This window comes from Mus musculus, chromosome 7 (genome assembly GCF_000001635.26).
Source record: "Mus musculus strain C57BL/6J chromosome 7, GRCm38.p6 C57BL/6J".
Lineage (NCBI taxonomy): Eukaryota > Metazoa > Chordata > Mammalia > Rodentia > Muridae > Mus > Mus musculus.
Window position 1 is genome coordinate 31,743,556 of NC_000073.6, and position 19,349 is coordinate 31,762,904.

The following is a 19,349-nucleotide window of genomic DNA, read 5'->3' on the forward strand; positions in this document are numbered from 1 at the left end:
TAGTACAATCTCATGTGTTATTTAGTTTGTTTGTCAAATTGCTTCATATTTTTCCATTAGGAGCTTATTAATGCTTACTGATGCCAGTTTTCACAGACATTTGTAGGTGTGTGTTCATGTGTTTGTGTGCTTGTTTGTGTGTGACTGTGTATAGACAGAGGTATCAAGCTGTGTGTGTGTGTGTGTGTGTGTGTGTGTGGAAGGTTAAATTACAATTTAGAGAACTTACTTCTTTTCTTCTACCAGGTGGGTTCTGAAATTTCAACTCAGGTGTTCACCTTCAATCAGTGCACCTTTAATCACTGAGCTATCTGAACAGTCTTCAACTAATTATTTGAGACCAGGTTTGTTATTGAACAATTTATTCTCTGATTTGTTAATAAAAACTGATATACAAAAGGCTGGGTATAAGCGGGAAACAAGGATGCACTTCCATCAGCCATGGGAGAGGAGGAAAAAGAAAAAGAGAATTCAGGTACCAGGAAAGAGTATTAAGGAGACACCATGGGAAAACACCTGGAGCAGAGACAGCCAGATCAATAATAACATGTAAGTATCGGCTCTCTGCTCCTCACTATTCCAGAGACAGCTGTATCTTCTTTTGTGTAGTGCCAGCCTTGTCCAGTAGACAAAATGGTGAAGGTCGGTGTGTACGGATTTGGCCATATTGGGTGCCTGGTCACCAGGGCTGCCATTTGCTCTCCACATTGTAAAGTGGAGGTTGTTGCCATCAACGACCCCTTCATTGACCTCAACTACATGGTCTACATGTTCCTGTGTGACTCCACCCATGGCAAATTCAATGGAATAGTCAAGGCCGTGAATGTGAATCTTGTCATCACTGGGAAGCCCATCCCCATCTTCCAGGAGCGAGACCCCACTAACATCGAATAGGGTGAGGTCGGTGCCCAGTATGTCGTGGAGTCTACTAGATGTCACCATCATGGAGAATGCCAGAGCCCACTTGAAGGGTGGAGCCAAAAGTGTCATCATCTACGCCCCTTCTGCTGATGCCCCATGTTTGTGATGGGAGTGAACCATGAGTAATATTACAACTCACTCAATGTTGTCAGCAATGCATACTGCACCACTGACTGCTTAGCCTCTCTGGCCAAGGTCATCCATGACAACTTCGGCATCATGGACGAGCTCATGACCACAGTCCATTACATCACTGCCACTCAGAACTCTGTGGATTGCCCCTCTGGAAAGATGTGGCGTGATGGCCATGGGGCTGTCCAGAACATCATCTCTGCATCCACTGGTGCTGCCAAGGCAGTGGGCAAGTTCATCCCTGAGCTGAACGGGAAGCTCACTGGCATGGCCTTCCGTGTTCCTACCCACAATTTGTCCATCGTGTATCTGATGTGCTGACTGAAGAGACCTGCCAAGTAAGATGACATCAAGAAGGTGGTGAAGCAGGTATCTGAGGGCCCACTGAAGGGCATCTTGGGCTACACTGGGGACCAGGTTGTCTCCTGTGACTTCAACAGCAACTCCCACTCTTCCATCTTCAATGCCAGGGATGGCATTGTTCTCAATGACAACTTTTTCAAGCTAATTTCCTGGTATGACAATGAATACGGCTACAGCAACAGGGTAGTGGACCACATGGCCTATATGGCCTCCAAGGTGTAGAAAACCTGGACCACCTACCCCAGCAAGGACAATGAGAGTAAGAGAGAGGCCCTTGGTTGCTGAGCAGTCCCTATCCCAAATTGGCCCCCAACACTTAGCACCTCCCTCACAATTTTCACCCAAGAACCCCATAACAGGAGGGGCCTAGGGAGCCCTCCCTACTCTCTTGAATACTATCAATAAAGTTTGCTGCACCCCCCTCCCAAAAAAACGTAAGTATCTTGGGGAATGTTATTTGAAGGTAGGCAGTTAAGGTTAAAGAAATAGAACAGATCAATGGCTGCCCACTTTTCTGCTGTAATGCTTGATTAAATAAATAGAATGGCCTCTGTCTTATTTATTCAGAAGATAGCCAAGATATACAAGAAACAACTCCTTTTAAAATTGCATTAACAAAAAGCCCAGATTCCTTAGTTCTGAAGAAATCAGTAATTCTCTTATTTACACATGAGCTTTTCTCCCAGCTCAAATGCAGGTCTCCACAATCCACCCAGGGTCACCACAACAGTATGGGGAATATTCACAGGTATGGGGTCCTGCCTCACAGTCACCTGCTTCGCAGTCCCTGTCACTTACCTCCCTTTCACTTGTCTCACAGTCACCTACCTCACAGTCCCTGTCACCTGCCTCACAGTCACCTGCCTCACAGTTAGCCACCTGCCTCAGACTCACTGTCATCAACCTCACTGTTATCTTCATCACAGTCCCTGTCACTTGCCTCACGTTTAGTCACATTCCTCACATTTAGTCACCTTCCTCACAGTTAGTTAAATGCCCCCCAGTTAGTCACCTTCATCATTGCCACCAACCTTTATGACGGTTCTGATTCATAACCAACCCAATGTGTGTCTCTTGGCAGCCCTGGTCCCTTACCAAACATCGTTCTAACCCATATACTTGATAAAACTTCATCTGTCATTGTGACAGCCATCTCATTCTGAGAGATAAGACCAGTGTTATTAAGTGGACCACTCCCTTCCTTACACTTAGCACCACTGCCACAATTCTCTGAATGTTTCCTTCCCCAAGAATAACCAACTTCTACTTCCATCCTCCTATACATCACCAAAATACACAGTTGATCTTCATTTGAAATGTCGGTCCTGAATTTCTCTAGACTTGTGTCCAGACATACACTCAAGGCCTTCACACACACTTCTCTAGGACATCTCAGATTCAACAAAGCTCCAAACCTACTTCTTAACATTCCTTATAAAAAATGATGCAACTGATCTTTCCATATCAGCAGACAATATTTTCTTCTGTTTAGCTATAGACATCAAAAGCCGCAGGTGGCCTTGTGTCCCCTCTTTGCCTCTAATCCCATTGGACTCACCCAGACCAACAGAAGATATTCCTTTTCTCTGTACCTGAAATCACAATGAAGATCCATCCAAAGCCCTGGACTTTGGCCTTCACTGGCACTGTCCCAGAAGCTACTGTGTTAAGCCTATCTGCTGCTCTCCACTCCTATGCCAGTGAATATATGCTATTCCTACTCTGTTCACCTATAGTGGTGGGAATGACTGATGTGTATATGTGTGTGACAGAGGAGGGAAGGAGAGGAAGAAAGTGAGAGAAACCTCAAGCAGCAGTGAATGCATTGAGAACACTCTTGGAAGACATGCTTCATTGAGACAGGTCATTTCAATGGGTGGATAAACAGGTATTTAAACCTTTGGGGATGAAATGTGACTTCGATGCTGAGTGTATATCAGTTATTGGAGCCATGGTGCTGGAAATGCCTAATTTGCTGTTGAACATGACCTTGTAAGGGGAAAAAAATGACGTCTAACCTGGCTACTGGTCTATGTGACCTCCTTCCCTAGGGCAAATGTGGGGGCCCAGTTCTAAGCAGTCTAGGACATGGAGTCCTAGTCCTGCTCATCTCAGGACAATATTTCTGGGAATTGAAAATGCCTTGAACCCACTTTTTCTCCAGGTTTGCTTACCACATCTCCAGACCACAGATGTCCAGTAAAACCTGATTCTGAAGACCTTCCCCACAAACACTAAAGCTTCCACATCACTAATACCCCACAAACAAGGGCACATGTCCTCTGCTGCCACTCTAGTCCTGGATCCTGCATCTTAGCTCTCTGATCCTGCAAGATATGATACTGAACTAGAACTGAGTGCCACCTGTCTCTCTTCAGGATGTGCACACATGAATTCAGGTTCCTGTATCTTCCATATATCTGCTGTTCTTGATTGAGTATCTATGTCTGATCAGAATGCAGGTCTAATAATCAGAGAGAAAGGCAAGTTATTTCAAAACTAATTTCTAGTTTCTTGCGAGTGGGATATTTATGGCAAGATAACATGAGATATACTCTCATTATAGCTTCTTAGCTCCTGAGTGTCTCTGAAGCTATAGAAACCTGTGATGGAATGACATTGTGAGAGAACCATACTTGTTTCAGGATATCTAATCACACTGTGAACAACAAGACTGAATTTTAAAACAAAAAATCCGTTTCTTGTTTTGGCATGGCCCAGCTCTAGCACACATCTTTAAACCAAGAGCTTTCTGTAAGCAAGAGGTAAATTATGTCAATGATAGGTCAAAGGGCAGAAGAGCAATCAGTTGTCAGGGAGTAAACATAAGAAAACTCTGGAAAGATGAAGGAGTATCTTTGAGTTGAAAAGGATTTAAGAGAATATGGGGAAGGAGATGGTGAGATTTGCTTCTGGGACATCAGTGGAGTAGGAAGGTCAACTGGCTGCCTTCTCTGCTACTAGGTAGCAGGTTTCCACCACAGTGTCTGGCTCCCAAGTCAGAAAATTTGGAATTTTATAAAATTCTATGGTAGAAGAGAGATTGTGAGAGTACAATCACACAGTAAGGGGCAACAAAAGCCCTCATGTACATCCATCCCTGCCCTGCAGCACAGTAGCCTAACTTCTGTGTTTTACAGATACATCAATACAGATATGAACAAAACATATACAACCATATGCCCATAAAAATCTCATAACTAGAATAATGATAATAATAAATTCAAAAGTAAAGTTCACAAAACCACTTCCACACTGGAGCCCTCCCTCGCACTCAACTCCAAGTCCTTTTTCCCTCTGAGCAAACTCTAGAGACATTTCCAATCCTCTCTAGGAGGAGTCTCCTCAGCTCATCTTAATGGCACCAGCTCACTCATAATTAAAGTCCCTCTGCTCAAAAGTGCAGTTTCCATCACTCCTCACATGAATCTTCAAGCCTCTCCACATGCAGAGAAAACTCAGTCCCTCCTTGCACTTGGTGAGACAAACAGAGAAAATTGCTCAAGGAAGTTGCCCTGGTCCTGATCATCTGGGCCAGGTTGAAAAGACCCGGGCAGGCACAGCTCTGACTTCTAATGTGCATTTGGATGCACTCAAGTGCTTCCTGGGGCCACAACACCTTCCCAGGTAGTGTGTCCATGTGGCAGCTACCAGGGGTTAAGCAAGGTAGTTCCAGGCTATGTCCCAACTGAAGCCCTGCCAGCCTGTACCACAATCACTTAAGCAGTGTCCTCCTGAGCCTGACTTACATAGTTTTCTTGAGTTTCTGAGTTCCTTAACTCGCTGCAGTCGCCCAAACTCAGAGTCTTCAAATCAAATAGACAAAGCCTCAGCCTGACAAAAGCTGGAAGGTTCACCCTCGGACAACAAGCTGAGTCTTATGGGTAATGAAGTTCTCAAGGCATGAACCTTCATAGGCATGAACATCGTCATGTTGCACAACAGACACATAAATATTCTTGGTTGCCTCACTTGCTGGTGTTCCAAAGTTCTGCTCCTTCTCTTGCTACAGTGGTATACAGAGATTACCATAGAAAGGACTGAAACTTTGCACATGAAACCTTATTTCTGATATTTTTTAATATTATGAAACCAGATGACAAAGGAAACCATATGTTCACCCAATGACCTTGAAATTAATATTATTCCCTAATTTCTATTCAGATGCATGTGGTCTGACCTTTTAATATGTCAGCTATGGGACTGGTACTGTGGCTCAATAGCTAAAGGCACTTGTTCCCCAGCATGGCAACCTGAGATAAAACTCCAAGACCTAATTGGTACAAGAGGAGGAATCCTAATTCTACAGGTTGTCATTTGTTCTTGGCTAATAAACATAAAAGAAAGAAAGAAGAAAGAAAGAAAGAAAAAAAGAAAGAAAGAAAGAAAGAAAGAATGAAAGAAAGAAAGAAAGAAAGAAAGAAAGAAAGAAAGAAAGAAAGAAAGAAAGAAAGAAGGAAGGAAGGGACAAAGGAAGGAAGGAAGGAAGGAAGGAAGGAAGGAAGGAAGGAAGGAAGGAAGGAAGGAAAAACGATGGTAAGTAAAACAGAGAAAGAAAGAGAGGGAGAGAGGTGGAGGGGGAGAAGAGAGAGACAGAGAAAGAGAAAGTGTGTGTGTGTGTGTGTGTGTGTGTGAGAGAGAGAGAGAGAGAGAAAGAGAGAGAGAGAGAGAGAGAGAGAGAGAGAGAGAGAGATGAAAGGCAGTTGTGTAGGGTCATTTATGTTAGGGCAATGAAAAAAATTCCAAGTAGGATCATGATTTCATGATTGGAAAGACTGGGCGAATGCTGTTGAGTTGAGTAGATGGAGACACCAACTGTAAGCAATCTTAGATTCCCATAGAAAAATTGTCTCTGTAATCAGCCATTTTCAAAGTAACATGTATTCACAGGAGTTCCTGATGCAGAATGTGTGCAAAGCAGTAAGTTGTTACTGTGAGAGTGTAGGGTTGTGTTAAATGCTATTTAAAAAATTCATTTATTTTAATTCTGTATTATTATGTTTGCATGAATGTCTGGTTACCATGAGACTGTCTCTGTGAGCTAGAGACCAGAAGAGGGTCTCCTTGGATCCTCTGGAAATGGAGATATAGACAGATATAAGCTGTCATAGGTACTGAGAATCCTTGTTCCTCTATTAGAGCTCTTAGCCACTGATGTATCTCTGCATACCAGGATATTTTCCCCACTAGAAAGTGACTCTACATTCACTGGCAATTGTGCTTGAAAAAAAAATCTATATCAGGAGTGAACCTTATCTAAGAAAATCAGTTGTGTAATACAAAGTAACTAGAAACACAGTTATTCATTCAATTATGCCCAGTATGTTCCTGAGACAACATTATTGGTGAAATGTTTAAAAATCTAGAATCTCCATATTGGAATCAAGGGGCTCTGATATAGAAAAAGTGCAAGAAAAGTTGGTGGCATAAGGGTGATCCCTGGATGGCTAGCTTGCAATGACTGTAAAACTGTTCTCTTCTGGCCACTCAGGGAACCTACCTACTCAAGTACATAACCGTTCCATCTCTACACTTATAACTAATAGTAAAACAACCATTTGAATAAAAATAAAACACAACTTTTGAGTTTATCTTCTGAGTTACTGGATAAAATTAAAAGGATCTTTCTTACTATGCCAGAGGACATGAATTCATGTTTTATGACCCCATTACTTGGTTGATCTGCACTAAATTTTGATTCAACTGTAGATGTGACTCTGACGGTCAGTCTACAAGTCAGTTTTGAGCTCCACTGAGAGATACTTGCCCCTCATATGTTCTGTGTTTTACTCTCATGAAGCAAGCTGAGGTACATGGTAAATGTACTTGCAAAAATACATGGAAATACACCTTCTAGGATAAATTTTGTGATCAGATATTGTAGGACTGCATATTTCAGGAGGCTTCTACCTTGGTTTAAATGTGGGGGTTTTGTTGAGTTTTGGTCTTGCTGTCTATTTTAATGCTAAATGTGGACCCCCAAGACCTGGAATCTGCACTTAGACCTGTGACTCTGCACCAAGTCATTTCTGATTGGTATATAAAGATAACAACATCCAATATCTGAGCATAACAGACATAGATTTATTAGTGGTGTATTATTAACAGTCATGGCCTCTTGGCATGTACCCCTGTCTTAGATTGGTATGATCTGAAATCTGGTTGCACTTCATTGACTAACCGGCCCTCATAGCGCGCCTTATACCCAAATCAGACCAAAGTCACAATATATATTTAGAATTCTTCTTGATAAAAATTAATAACTGCCACCTACCCACTGTTGTGGGAGGGGAAGCATGCCTGCTGTAGTCAGGCAGAAGGGCATTGACTGACCTGCTTGAAAAAAAAAAAGTGAAGACAGTGAAAGACACAGTACAAAAGCTTCTTTTGGGGAAGTCCAGGTACTCCTTTCAATTGCAAAGTAGCAAAGATCAGGCTAGATTTAGAGCTCCCAGTGTGGGGGAGATAACTTTGAGAATTGCAGAAAGGCTTACAGCTTCCCTGGGAGTGGAGGCTGTACTCTAATTTAACTTTTTGGGTAAAGAGGTTTTTTTTTTTTCCATAATCAAGTTTAGAGTCCTACTTACTAGAAGATTCAGGATTTGTATCTAGTTGTTCAACTAATCTCTCACGAAGCCATCACACTCCGTATTCTTTTTGTGAAAAAACACAGACCAAGCCCCTTTCCCATATTAGGACTGGGTTGGGACCCTTCCATTCATTAGTAAATGGGCCTGCCACTCTACCATGGCATAAGTTCTAGAAGTAACTGGATGCCAGTGGCGATCCACTGCAGAGTGACCTTTAACATAAGTTTGAAAAAAAATTTAGAACAAATAAAGTAAAAGCAAGATGTGCCTTTGGTGACCTCGGGGGATATAACTGCCCCCTGTTTTGTTTTTTAAAGCCAATTTTTTAAAGTGTGATGAGCACAGTTAACTATTTCTTGTCCCATGGGGTTATAAGGAATTCCAGTTTTATGTTTGATGCCAAATTCTTTACAAAATTAAGTAATTTTTTTTTTTTTGCTAGAATAGGATGGCCCATTATCTGTCTTAACAAATTTGGGCAATCCCATGGCATCAAAGGCTTGTAGGCAATGATCAATTACATTTTTGGAGGCTTCTCCAGTATGCAGAGATGCAAAAAGTAATCCTGAACAAGTATCAATAAAAACATGTATATATTTTAATTTTCCAAATTCTGCATAATGAGCTACATCCATTTGCCAAATATGATTAGGCATAAGACCTCATGGATTAACTCCTAAATGTAGCACTGGAGATAATGTAATACATTTAGGACACTGTTTTACAATCATTCTTGCCTGCTCCTTGGTGATCTTAAGTCAGAGCCTTAAGGTCTGGCTAGAGAGATGATAATTTTCATGATCACGTTTGGCCAAAGAAACAGGATCTGAAATTAAGGCTTCTCCTATTAGAGCTCTGTCAATGCAATCATTGCCTTCAGCTAAAGATCCAGAAAGACCAGAATGAGACTGTATGTGGCCAGTATAGAACGGGTGTTTTCAGGCAAGAATGATGTTTTGTAATTGTGCAAACAGGCATTCTGCTGGCGTATTAAAGTTAAACGTACCACAGGTCTCCAATAAGGGTAATGATTGTGCAACATATAAACTATCAGTAAAAATATTAAAAGCCTCATGCACAGACTGAAAAACATTCAGTACTGCTGTTAATTCTGCTAATTGAGCTTAGAGACCAGGAGTCTTTATGATTACCTGTTCATTATTTATAAGATATCCAGCTCATCCTTTAGAGGAGACATCAGTAGAGCATTATATAAAGGCTGTAAAGAAGTCATTTTAGGAAATATCACCTCATGTACATTTAAAAAATTTATCAATCTATCTTGAGGGTAGTGGCTGTCTATAGTTCTGTTAAACCCTATTTGAGCAAGCAACCAATCTGTACTATGCTGTTTCAGCCAAGTGTCTTGACTTATGTTGTAAGGCTGAACAATAATATCTGGCTCTTTGCTGAAATAAGTTAGTGCCTGTTTCCTTCCAATGATACTCATCTGGGCTATTGGTTCATAATATGCCAAGATATTGCGTGTAGGAGAAATCCTCAAATCTATCCACATTAGGGGAGACTTTTGCCATAACAATCCTGTAGGCACATGAATCGTATTAAAAATTAAGAGAAGTAATGACAAAAAGTAATCTATATAAGTGACAAATTGCTCTTCAATAGCTTTTTCCTCTTGTTGTAAGGCCAACAATCCTTCTGAGGTTAGGCATATAGGGAATGTAGGATCACAACTCCCTTTTAGAATATCAAACAAAGGTATTAACTCCCCTGTAGTGAGCTTTAGAATATCAAATAAAGGTTTTAACTCTCCTGTAGTGAGCTTTAAATAGGGGTGAAGCCAATTAATATCACCTAACAATTTTTGAAAATCATTCAAAGTCCTTAAGTTGTCTCTGCGAATAACTATCTTCTGGAGAGAAACAGTTTGATCAATAAGTCTAAAGCCCAAATAATTATAAGGATCCTGAGTTTGTATCTTTTCAGGAGCTACCTGTAATTATTTTTCAGCTACAGCTTTTGTAAATCTCTATAACACAAAGGCAAATCATGGGGGTCTTTTCCAGGCAACCCAGGACAATTTCTTAACTGTCCAAAAAGAGTTCTTTTAAAGGAACAGTATTTCTTCTTATGAGTAGCATAAGTAATTGCAAGTTTGAGAATTAGTAGCACTTGAATGATGAACAATTTTAAGCAATTGTGAACTCTGAGACATATATGTTAATAAAGACACAAATTAACTTGATTGTTCAACATTTGAAAACACCATCTACAACACACAATTTAATTATCTGTGTTGAAGCAGGGGGAAGCTCAAAAGACTAAGCATGTGATCCATTTCACATATACTTTTCTCCCACAAGAGGGCTGTTTTTAAAAACAGTAAGTGGGAGGCACGCATGCATGAATTTATAGCAGATACAAAAACATGCATTAAAAAAATTGTTAACTTATCTTTGTGATAATGATTGTCAATTTTATTTAAAATGATAATATGCAATAGATCAAATATTAATATTCTGTAATAACAAAATCAATTGCTCTTTGTAAAAGGAACAGGCACTTAGTCAGGTTTTTAAGACACAATTTTTGTTATAGTTATTATAAAATATATGAATTTATCTTACAATTCTTTGTTAGCACCACAGATGACTTAATAGAATGCTGAAACTTTACTTTGAGGTGAAGAGGGATGATTTTACAACAATATTTTCTCTAGCCAAGGAATTGTTGTGGGCACATTTTATAACCAATAACTAAAATAGGCAGCTAATATTTAATTACCATTGATTATAATTGATAACAACTATAAAAGCTTTCTTTAATTTCTGCAAGGCCTTTGTTCTTTGGCAGTTAATTTGTGTCTCACTTAATAGCACCTGAAAAAGGCTTAAGTTCTTCTGTGGCAAGTTTAAGGTGAGTTCTTAGCCAATTAACATCTCCTTGAAGATTTTTGAAGCAAATCAATTTTTCTTTCTTAGATTTTCAGGACCGTGATTTTCTAGTATAGCTAAAAACCTAAGTATTAAAAGATATTGCCTCTGAATCCTAAAGAATCTTCCCTGAAGGCAGGGAGAGGTGAGGTCCCAGGAACTTCCCCAGTTACAGTTTGTGAGTCAAAAGAAATGCCACACAAACCTCCCTGAGGCTGCTCTGAGCTGAGCTCCTCATCTACCCAAGCACAAACATTTCTCAATCTGAGCACTCTGCTGGAATCCTGGCCCAAAGATTATCCCTCTTTTGAAGTATCTTTAAAGACCTGTTTTCCTGTGTTTGCTCCTGCCACATATTGTATAGAATGAGTCCAACCCTGAGTTATCAATTTTAAGCTAACTTTCTATTACAAGCAAAAGGCTGCCTGCCCCTTTAAGAGCTGCATGTGCAATCAGCTCCCAGTAGGGCTTTTCCAAGTACACTAGCACTTTTCTAAACTTTCATATAGCTCTAAACACATACACAAAACACACAAAACAGAAACAACAGATCCAGATACATGCAACACTTTCTTGTCTTCCACGAGGAGGCAAAAGAATTAGAAGGGTTCGCTTCCATTTCATAAACAAAATCGGGTCCCTCTGACCTATCTCCAGAGACTTCCAGATGTCTCTGGCTCTCCCTACTCCCCAGGGCACCCTCTGGCAAGGTGACAATCTTCCTAGCACATCTGCTGACCACAGTCCTCGGGTCCTTACAGCCGGAAGGGACAGCTGCAAATACCAAGCATGCATTTCAGAAAACCCCATCATTTATAAATGCCAGAGAAACCAAACTCAGGTGGATCTAAACTCAGACTGTGCCATGTTTCAGAGACACGTGATGAAACACAGACAACAAACCAACACAAGGAGCACGTGTTCGTTTCAGGAAACATAAGATGGATACTCAGAACAAAGACAATGTTCAGCATGCACACAAGAGGGAATTCCCCGATTTTTTCTCCGTCCCTGGGAGAGTTTCAAATCAACTTTCCTCCTGCCTGATGCAGTTTCCAACTGCAGCCATCTGCCTAATTATTAAATCCCTTTTATTAAACCCTTATATTTCTCTTGCCTAAAAAGCAGCTTCTGGAAGCTACGGTCTACTACCTGCCTTTTGAGTTCCTAGATCCTGGATAACTCACTGCTGAACCTAAGTGAATCCAGTGTGTGGGTTTAGCTCTGTTCCAGCTTAGCCTGTTCAAACCTTCTCCAGTATTGATTTTCATTAATTCTTTTCTTCTTCCATGGAGCTCCAAACTAGCAGTGCTTCTTCCAAATGTCCTCTGCCTTTCCCAGGTTCCACCTTGGTTCACCAAATGGTTGAGGCCGGCCTGCAACTCTCATATCCAAGTTCTAGCCTGGAAGGCATCTAGGAACTGAAAGAAAAGAGGGAGCCTTGGCAGGTTGAGAAATAATGGAACCAAGACAACTAGTCTGCTCGAAGTTCAGATGTTAATGGCAGACACACTTTTTTTTTTAATTTTTTAATTGGGTATTTTCCTCATTTACATTTCCAATGCTCTCCCAAAAGTCCCCCATACCCTCCCCACCATTCCCCTGCCCACACACTCCCACTTCTTGGCCCTGGTGTGTCCCTGTATTGAGGCATATAAAGTTTGCATGATCAATGGGCCTCTCTTTACACTGATGGCCGGCTAAGCCAACTTCTGATACATATGCAGCTAGAGACACGAACTCCACGAACTCCACTGGGTACTGGTTAGTTTATATTGTTGTTCCACCTATAGGGTTGCAGATCCCTTTAACTCCTTGGGTATTTTCCTCTAGCCCCACCATGGGGGCCCTGTGATCCATCCAATAGCTGACTGTGAGCATCAATTTCTGTGTTTGCTAGGGCCAAGAGTAGTCTCACAAGAGACAGCTATATCAGGGTTCTTTCAGCAAAATCTTGCTAGTATATGCAATGGTGTCTGTGTTTGTTGGCTGATTATGGGATGGATTCCCAGATATGGTAGTATCTAGATGGTCCATTCTTTGTCTCAGCTCAAAACATTGTCTTTGTAACTCCATCCATGGGTGTATTATTCCAAATTCTAAGAAGGGGAAAAGTGTCTACACTTTGGTCTTTGTTCTTCTTGAGCTTCATGTGCTTTGTATCTTTTATTTTGGGTATTCTGGGCTAATATCCACTTATCAGTGAGTATATATCATGTGAGTTCTTTTGTGATTGGGTTACCTCACTCAGGATGATGCCCTCCAGGTCAATCCATCTGCCTAGGAATTTCAAAAATTCATTCTTTTTAATAGCTGAGTAGTACTCCATTGTGTAAATGTACCATATTTTCTATATCTATTCCTCTTGAGGGGCATCTTGATTCTTTCCAGCTTCTGGGTATTATAAATAAGACTGCTATGAACATAATAGAGCATCTGTCTTTCTTACCAGGTGGAACATCTTCTGGATATATGCCCAGGAGAGGTATTGTGGGATCCTCCAGTAGGACTATGTCCAATTCCTGAGGAACTGCCAGACTGATTTCCAGAGTGGTTGTACAAGCTTGTAATCCCAACAACAATGGAGGAGCGTTCCTTTTACTCCAAATCTTCGCCAGCATCTGCTGTCACCGAAATTTTTGATCTTAGCCATTCTGACTTGTGTGAGATGGAATCTCAGGGCTGTTTTAATCTGCATTTCCCTGATGATTAAGGATTTGAACATTTTTTAAGGTGCTTCTCTGCCATTCAATATTCATCAGGTGAGAATTTTTTGTTCAGTTCTGAGCCCCATTTTTAAATGGGGTTATTTGATTTTTCTGGAGTCCACCTTCTTGAGATCTTTATATAAATTGGATATTAGTCCCCTATCTGATTTAGGATAGGTAAAGATCCTTTCCCAATCTGTTGGTGGTCTTTTTGTCTTATTGACGGTGTCTTTTGCCTTGCAGAAGCTTTGCAGTTTCTTGATGTCCCATTTGTCAATTCTTGATCTTACAGCTCAAGCCATTGCTGTTCTATTCAGGAATTTTTCCCCTGTGCCCATATCTTCAAGACTTTCCCCCAGTCTCTCCTCTATAAATTTCAGTGTCTCTGGTTTTATGTGAAGTTCCTTGATCCACTTAGATTTGACCTTAGTACAAGGAGATAGGAATGGATTAATTCGAAATCTTCTACATGATAACAGCCAGTTGTGCCAGCACCATTTGTTGAAAATGCTGTCTTTCTTCCACTGGATGGTTTCAGCTCCCTTGTTGAAGATCAAGTGACCGTAGATGTGTGGGTTCATTTCTGGGTCTTCAATTCTATTCCATTGCTCTACTTGGCTGTCACTATACCAGTACCATGCAGTTTTTATCACAATTGCTCTGTAGTAAAGCTTTAGGTCAGGCATGGTGATTCCACCAGAGGTTCTTTTATTCTTGAGAAGTTTTTGCTATCCAAGTTTTTTTTGTTTCCAGATGAATTTGCAGATTACTCTCTCTAATTCATTGAAGAATTGAGTTGGAATTTTGATGGGGATTGCATAGAATCTGTAGATTGCCTTTGGCAAGATAACAATTTTTAAAATGTTGATACTGCCAATCCATGAGCATGGGAGATCTTTCCATCTTCTGAGATATTCTTTAATTTATTTCTTCAGAGACTTGAGTTCGTATCATACAGATTTTTCACTTCCTTAGTTAGAGTCACGCCAAGGTATTTTATATTATTTGTGACTATTCAGAAGGGTGTTGTATCCCTAATTTCTTTCTCAGCCTGTTTATCCTTTGTGTAGAGAAAGACCATTTACTTGTTTGAGTTAGTTTTATATCCAGCCACTTCACCGAAGCTGTGTATCAGGTTTAGTAGTTCTCTGGTGGGATTTTTAGGGTCACTTATATATACTATCATATTATCTGCAAATAGCAATATTTTGACTTCTTCATTTATAATTTGTACCCCCTTGATCTTCTTTTGTTCTCGAATTGCTCTGGACTTATGTACAAATTATCTAGAAATTTGTCCATTTCATCCACGTGTTCCAGGTTTGTTGAGTATAACCTTTTTTAGAAGGATCTGATGGTGTTTTGGATTTCTTCAGGATCTGTTGTTATGTCTCCCTTTTATTTTTTTCCTTTTGTTAATTAGGTTGCTTTCCCTGTGCCCTCTAGTGAGTCTGTCTAAGGCTTTATCTATCCTGTTGATTTTCTCAACGAACCAGCTCTTTGATTGGTTGATTCATTGAATAGTTCTGAAAGACCCCCGAAGGGAGACCCTCACTCAAGCCTCTGGATGTGGCGCGGACCCAAGAGAGACACGGAGACCGAAATGGCGTACACACAGAGCTTTTTAACAAAGCGGGGGGCGGGGGGAAGCCAGCGCGCTGGGGCTGAGACTCGTACACCTCTGCATAGGGTAGAGGAGTCTCGACGACGACTCAAAATTTTCACAAGCTTTTAAAGGCAAAAACCACAAACTGGGAGGGGGAATGGGGAGGGAATAGGGGAAGTTTAACAACCACATGTTTACTCAACCAAAGAGTCATCCCTATGATTGGCAATACACCTGGCTTGTTGAAACATTCTGTGGTTGTTCCAGAAAATGTTTTTCTCAAGTATGTTTTCCAGATGGGAGGGGGTGGGCTCCGAGGTGAAAAGTTCATGTTCTCACAAGAGGCCAGTAATTTTCTATTCTTCATTCCCCACTTCTTCTTGTAAGTAATTCTAATCTTAGAATTTCAGAAGTCTATATCTCTATGTGGAGAATACTGCATTTACTCTATCTTTAACATGGGAACAAAAACAGAATAAGATGAATTAGTAAACAGAACTAGGCAGGTACCCTTCTAGTGAAGCTTGAGGGTCTCAGCATGAAGCAGGTGTACGCAGATCAGATCTCTGGCTGGAACTGGTAAGATGTCCTTGGGGTACCCAGCTCGTTCACTGTAGCCAGTTGTGACCAGACTTCTTTCTGCACCACCTGTAAGCCTTATAACTTAGTATACATATCATTATTATAACAACATAGGTTTAAACACATTATTTAAGACAGTGATGGGCATAGGAGCCCCATAAAGGATCTCAAAAAGAGTAAAACCGAATCAAGAGGGAGTATTCTCAGTTTTAAATAGGGCAAGGGGAAGGAGCACCAAGTAAGTCTGTGCCAGTCTCTAGGATTAATTTTGTCAAGGTCTGTTTAGAGTTTTATTCATTATTTCTATCTGTCCTGAGTTCTGAGGTCTGTACACATAATACAATTTTCATTTGACCTCTAAATACTTGGCCACACCCTGACTTACCTGGGCAACAAAAGGCAGGACCATTATCTGACACTATTGCTTTTGGCACTCCGAACCTTGGAAAATTTTTTTCTAATAATCTTCTTGATGACTATGTGAGCAGTCTCATTTTTACAAGGAAAAGCTTCTATCTATCTTGAGAACGTTCACAAAAACCAGAAGGTATTTATACACATATTTTTTCCAGTAAAGTCTATTTTTCAGTAGATGTCAGGTCTGTCTTCTTATGAGAGGACTAGTTTTCTTTCTTCAGTTTTTACTATTTTATACAGGGTTTCTTTTACCAGTCTTAATTTGTCTATAACTTGATAGTCTTTAGACTGTCAGGATCATTGCTCTTTAGGATGTCTGTTTGGCGGTTAGATTTGTCATCTGATTTCTTTTAGCCACAGCATCTTAGGTCTTTCTCTGCAGATGTCAACAGCTCTCTTTGTCTGTATATTGCTCTGTACAGTGGCAAAAGCATACCTGCTATCAGTGTCGACTTTTCTTTTACCATTTATAGAGCTTGTATTAAAGCCACAAGTTTAGCTTTCTGGGCTGAAGTCCCTTTAGGGAGGCTGCTGGCCTAGATCACTTGCTTTCTGTCCACCACTGCACTGCTGTCCCCGCCTTCCGCTTACCCTCAACCTAGAGGCTACTGCTATCCGTGTACCAGCTCAAATTCTCAGGCCAAGGCTGATCTGATCCTTCAGATCATTTCGAGTATGAGTTCCTTCTGCCAGAATGTCAGCACAATGATGAGTAGGTGAAGTCTCAGGCAGTAGTGAGATTGAGGATAGCAGGGGGAGCCAAGGTCACTCGTTCAGTCAACAAAAAGCTCTGACAATGTGTCCATCGGTCAGGGGAACAGTTGGATAATGTTTTTAAGAGCATTAGTCAGCCATCAGTCAGGGGGCTGAATCACACTTTTTAGGGCATGTGCCAAGTTTTGTCTCAGAGTCAATTTATCTGCGTCCTTGACCAGAAGCCACTATGTGCAGACAAGCAGGCCATTCTACAGCCACCAGGTCTAATTTCTTACAAAGTATGCCACAGGTCTTTTCCAGGGTCCCAATCTCTGAGTAAGAACTTCTGGCAAAACCGTTGTTCTCAGTCACATCTAGGAGTCCCAAAGTTGGGGACAACATTAGGGCAGTCTCAATAGCATCCAAGGCCATCCAAGATTGTTCTTTACTTTTTATATATGAAGGGCTGTTTATCTCTTTAACTCAGCAAACCTGGAATCCACAATCTGCAAAAGCCCGCAGTGCCCAGGAACTTTTTAGCTTGTTTTGCACTGGTCGGTGGAGGAGTATGAAACACAGTCTCTTTTTCTAGCTGCTTCAACAGGTAGGCCACCGGACTCTTCTAAGGACTCAGCTTCTGTATTAGCACCCCTTTTGTTATCTCTTAAACACATTGATCTTTAGCCAAAAGCTTTCGTTTATTGCCAGGTACTATCTAAGTTTTCTAATTTTCCTGACTTTTATGACCAGCATTTTATTTTTCTTATCTTTCTGTCTCACAGCACAGCTCTGATTCTGACTCTGGTCTCTGTCTTTGTCAGCCTCATGTTTCCTTAACTCTTCTTCTTGTCTGACTCTTATTTACTGGTTCTTCTTCTAAATATTTCTCATTCAGAGTATCTCTCTCATTTCAGACCTCTCTAATCTCCTTCATCTCTATTTTCACTTCTCTTCACTGTTAACCTCTCTATTTGCCACTGTCATCTATCTCTCCTGAGTCTGCTGAAGATTTGCTTTTAGCTCACTTCTTTGCAGACCTCTATCCTTCCTTTGTTTCTCCTCCTCTGCACTTTCTTATCTACTTACACTAACTTTCTTACCAACTTACCCTGTTCTTCTCTTAACTTTTGTAACTTCCTGTTACCTTGTTCAGATTGTTGGGACTTTCTAGTCCCACAGAGACGAGACCCCCATCAGAGCCTGGCAGTTAGACTCACAGGTGCTCCTTACCTTGGACAGAAGCCCCAGGTGGGCGGATGCCTCTCTCACTGGAACTTGGAACAGACTCACTGCCAGCAACTCAGGGTGGTGCCGCCTTTTGAGAAGAGGGAACTTTAGAGCAGAGACTGGAGTGCAGCTCTCACAGCTGGCTGCAACCAGCACTTATCTTAAAGTGAAAGCAGTTTTTCTGTTAACAAGAGACAGGATGCAAGGGACAGGGGAATGAGAAGCAATCAGGGAAACCTGCGGAGCTCTTGGCCAGCTACTCCCACAGCCTCCTCCTCTTTTTTTCTTTAGCAGCCACGACATCCAGGGCCACTGACGTTTCAGGGACCACTCCGGATTTTTCAAGCTCATTTCCCCCTAGGCTCCAGGTCCATGGGCGGGACCACTGTGACCCGCTGGCTGCTCCCTGGAGTTGGAGTGGGAGGCAGGGCAGCTGAGGATCTGAAAGGAAGTGGTCAGCATAGGGATCTGACAGGATTCTTAGGCTTATTTCAGAGGGCATAACTTAAAAACAGTTGTCAGTCATCAGTCCAAGTCCGAACACAAAGAGACACACAAGACACACACAGAAACCGTAAACCACAAACAAAAACAAGATAGTAACAGAGAAATAGAAGCCTGACGGGGTCGGATTCCACATCGACTCCCTTCCTGATGGGGTGGGATTCTACGTCCACTCCCGCTCTGGCAGAGATAACACTCCCTCTACTTTACTCTGCCAGGCAACAGCCAGGTCTTCCTGACTGTTCCATACCCTGGGCACTCCCTCCAGGGTCTCCCTTGGAACTTCTTCCAGGGGTGCAGCCTGTGGGGCCACAGACCATCGTTCTCCCACAGCCACTAGGGTCCTCACGGCCCACAGTGGCAGCTGCCAGAATACAGAACACCAAACTGGAAACACAGGTGGGACTCAAACCCACAATCTCAGAACTGAAAAACAAAGACACAAATTCAGTGATGCCACACTTAGACACTTAGATAACAGACAACATACAAGACTCACAAAAACAAACATAAATGAGAGACAGGTTCAACGATAAGGACAATAGACGCAAACACAAATGCTAAGCCAAAAAGAAACCAAAACTGGCGCCGAGTTGGGGTAGATAGACAAAAAATGAAAGAATCAGATGGCCGCGGAGCTATCCGCGAGCCCAGATGGTCCAGGAGATTGATCTCCTCGTGACCTTGGGGGTCCACCAGGCGTCCCTGA

The 19,349-nt window shown here is 41.5% G+C and overlaps 1 pseudogene; it reads left to right on the forward strand.

Annotated features, from left to right (window-relative positions):
* On the forward strand, positions 616–1,835 carry Gm9114 (predicted gene 9114; annotated as a pseudogene).